Source organism: Passer domesticus, chromosome 6 (genome assembly GCF_036417665.1).
Source record: "Passer domesticus isolate bPasDom1 chromosome 6, bPasDom1.hap1, whole genome shotgun sequence".
NCBI lineage: Eukaryota > Metazoa > Chordata > Aves > Passeriformes > Passeridae > Passer > Passer domesticus.
In genome coordinates this window covers 31,559,078-31,563,166 of record NC_087479.1, presented here as the reverse complement: position 1 = coordinate 31,563,166, position 4,089 = coordinate 31,559,078, and the positions used below count along the sequence as shown (strand labels likewise).

Sequence of the window (4,089 nt, the reverse complement as noted above, 5' to 3'; positions counted from 1 at the left end):
AACAAAAACCAACAAAAACCCAAAAACCTCCGTTGTGTCCAACTGTCCTAGCAAATTCTTAAAAAATAAAATTAATTATTTTGTGTTGCCATTTAAAGTATGAGTGTTTAAAAACTTGCTGTGAAAGAGCAATAAGAATTGAGAAAGGAGAATCAAGAGTTTTCTTCATGAGCAAAAATAAAACTAACAATAAATAAAGGTAATGCTTTGCATAGATATTACACAGTAATTGTTCTTCAGTTAATTAAAGTCATGGCTAAATACTGTAAACTGTCATGTAGATTTACTTCAACTTCCAGTCAAAGAAAGTGCCACACAGTATTGGTACTAATGTTTTTAATTTTTCCTTTTTCAAAAATATATGTTCAAAAAAGTTGTATTCACAAAAATGTGAACATTATTTAATTGTTCCTTGACCTGAATACACATATATCTTTACATCTGCAAACATTTAAGAATTTTTGGTACATTCTTATAGTTAAATATGTGAGGTTATGTACACCCGACCCTGTGAATTTGGACACTTATTTTTGTCTTTTTCTCTTATGCAGTATTTTCTGGGTTGTTTTTTTTATTATCTTCATGCTGCATTTACACTTATTTCAGTCTTAGTATGATCACGTTTCTTTAGCCAAAGGCAAAGATTCATTTTTCCATTACTAGATCAATATGGCTGTTTCTAGATTTATATTTTATGAGAATTTCAAATTTATTTTTATAGAAAATTGAAGTTTTCAGCCCCTTTTAAAGCAGAAATATCCTTCCTCCCAATCTAGAAACAATTTTAAAAAATCTGCTGTGGTGCCATCAAATTACTTTTTTAGACTACAGTATTTTTAAAATATTATCAGTTACTTTAATATTCTTAGGTTGACATCTTAGGTTTTTCCAAAAGATACTTGAACAAGTGTTATTTGGAAATACTTCTATTTCAATTACCATTTTGTCTTTTAGAATTGTGTTAAAAACACAAGTACATCTCTATTTGTAGGATTTGTGTCTCAGTGGCCAGTTGCACTAAAACTTTCATAGCTTAGAGACATGCTGAGTAATTTTGTCAAAAGACAAACATAACTTCATCTTACAGTTACCTATTAAGAAATTCCATTTTACACTAACAAATTGGGAAAATGTAGATGGTTGTAAGTCACCATATCTGACTCTATATATGGTTGTATTTCTATTCCTCTGTTTTGCTTTCTCACCTAATCTTTACCCACCTTAATTTCTGGAAGTTGTCAATTTTGACCCCAGAATGCTCATTTGTAGCAGCAATTGACAGACATTATTCAAGCAGAAGAGACTCTCTTTAGCTTCCAGACAATGCAGAAGATAAAGTCAGAGACTGCCTGTTATTATTCTGTTCAGACAGAAGTAACACTACCTGCCTAGTATTGCTTTTGTCACTAAGTTCTTCCAAGGTCACAAATCATTAGAATATTTGAACGTATAAGATACCTAATTTCTGCCAACAGTAGAAAATGTATTAGCAAGCCTTTCTGACAATGAATGAAGGAATTCAATAACACATCTCTCTAGTTCTAGTTGTATCACATACCCTGTCCAGTGGATCACTTGAGTAAGAGACTGATGGAATACTGTCTTTCTAACAGGTTTATGGCTGAGTAGCACACCATCTGCACTTGTTTCCTGCTAGGGCTATGGCTGAGCTTATGCAGTTAATTTTAATCCATAAAATCCTAAATGACTAATTCCTGGGTATTTGTGGTCACTAGAATTATATCCATTGTGCCAATAGAATTATATCCATTGTATTTTATATATTAGAAGGCTGTTGGAAGGTTCTTTCACTTTCCATAATTTACCTACGTAACTTTTCTTTTTAATAATGGGACAAGTATATAAAAGATATAAAAACCTGATTGGAATATAATGCTGCTTTAAAAATTATTAAAATAAATAGCAGATGAAGTTACACTTCTAATTTGAAGTTAACAAAATTTAAAAATCATATGTGAATTTGAATGAGCATATGCAAATCTTAACTTACATAAAGGTTTATATACTATTACAGCCATTTAAATAACATTTTTGGATGTCTTAAATTTTTAATTTGTTCTAATTTTCATTTCTTCCATAAATAATTTTATGGCTTTAACCTGGTTTGTCATAAAATACACATGTTTAGTTTGGGTTTTTTCCCTGAGAACCTTGTTTTCTGGACACATTTCTCTTTCTTAATACAGATAAGTACTATCAAAGCTGCATTTAAATTATCTTGACAAAGTTTTTCTGGGCAAAATGTCACATTAAAAACATTCTTTTCCCTTTATCACCACTCCCAGAAATCTGTATGTATATTATAGATCTTTCAGCAGTTCTCTCTTAAAGGCTTTGGTGAAGTGTCAAGCAGGCTGGAGATGGTTTCTAAGGGGAAAATATGAAAAAATATGTTTATTTAATGTTTATAATAGATTTGGAATATGAGATTAAATTTCATATTAATATTAATCAACATACTGAATTAGGATAAATACAAAACTAAAAGGCTGTTAGACATAGGGTCAGTATAACATCTGATGTGGAAAATTGTAAATACATTCTTTGTGGTTTGAAAGTGGCTTGGTAATTTATGAGGTTAAAACCTAACAGGAATTTGTAGTTCAATTAAACTACAAAATAACTTGATCTGAAGCTTCATAACCATGAACAACATCATCTCATGAAGCAGCTATAAAGTTCATCTTTCTTTTTTCTTTCCTCAATATATATACAATTGCTTAGCATTATTTCCAGAACCTTACGTCAATTTGACCTTCAAATGTGCTTCCTTAAGCCTCAATTCTGTTTCACTTATTCAACCACATCTTTTGTTCCGAATTTTTTTGTCGTGAATATTTGCAATTTTTGCATACCTCTCTTTGAAGCAGGTGTGTTGTTTTTTGAGTAGTTCTATTACAGCTCCTCCACAGCATATCTGAAGGTAATACAACTCCTTGTTGAGAGCTAGTTCTGTGATGATGAAAATTTTTAGTTTGAATTTTTTTGCTTCTTACATTGTCTTAGCTGTTCTTCTGATCAAGTATATCACACAAGCTTGAATTAACTTACACTCTCCTGAAAGTGTGTGGGAAAACCATATTTTCACACTCTTTACTTTTACAAAGACACCATCTCTATTTCAGTGTAATACTGTAGGCACACGGTTTGCGGTGATTGGGAGTGGGGCTGGGGCTGAGCCTCATCCCCAGTGGGCACAGCTGTGAGCAGCAGGTGAGCAGCACTGACAGCAATGAGCCAGGGAGTGCCCAGGGGCACTGACCAACCACCAAAGGGAGCAGAGGGCACACAGGTGCAGTGTGTGAACATGAGGGGTATAAAAGATTGAGCTAAAGAGCTAGAAGGGTAGATGTCTGCAGCCTTCTGAAGTGGTGTGATGATACTCTGTGTGGGGGGACACTTGAAGTCTTTTGGTGTGGTATGGTTATACTCTGTATGAAAATTCTGAAATTGTATGGTGACACTCTGTGTATCATGGCTGTCTCAATTGGATATATGCTGTGACAAGGGTATGTTTAAATTTTAAGGTTTTATCTATTCTGTTGTAGTTATTTGTGTTGGTACTTTAACTGAAAAGGGTTTTCAACAGTAACTAGGGCAACTGAGCACTGCAAATCTAAAATCTGTTGTGCTTCTCCTCTGTCTTTAAACAACCACCCAGAGTCTTTTGAAGGTCATTTATCTGCCCCAAGCAGTAGCTCACTTTCTAGGTGGTTGGTTTACTGCAATGATCACAGTCTGCAAGATGGAATCAATTTAAGAATACTTCATAGCCAAGTTGGTAACTGCTTTCTTTGGCTGATGCCTAATCATCTTTCAGGAGATGCCCCCAACGTGAAAGCAGTGAATGGCATTTCAGCAATCTTCCTTGCTGGCTCCTCTGACATGTGCCATTCTCAGAGTAAGGTATAAGGGCCTTATTTATCTGGCCAGTCTAATTCCATGCAGAACTTCCTTGTAGAAAAGATCTTTCTCTCAAATCTGTAGAATATTACATCTGTATAATGTGTTTACAGAACTAACTGCTGTTGATATCCTGCTTCTGCCATGAGTATTTGAATGTTTTTG

At 33.9% G+C, this 4,089-nt stretch overlaps 1 long non-coding RNA gene across 1 annotated transcript; it reads right to left on the bottom strand.

Moving 5' to 3' along the window:
• Positions 1-546: 546 nt before the first annotated feature.
• On the bottom strand, positions 547-3,232 carry LOC135303010 (uncharacterized). The gene is made up of 3 exons (XR_010364548.1): positions 3,073-3,232; positions 2,877-2,973; positions 547-2,388 (listed from the first exon to the last, which is right to left on the bottom strand). It is a non-coding gene; the product is annotated as an uncharacterized LOC135303010 (long non-coding RNA).
• Between the last annotated feature and the right edge of the window lie 857 nt (positions 3,233-4,089).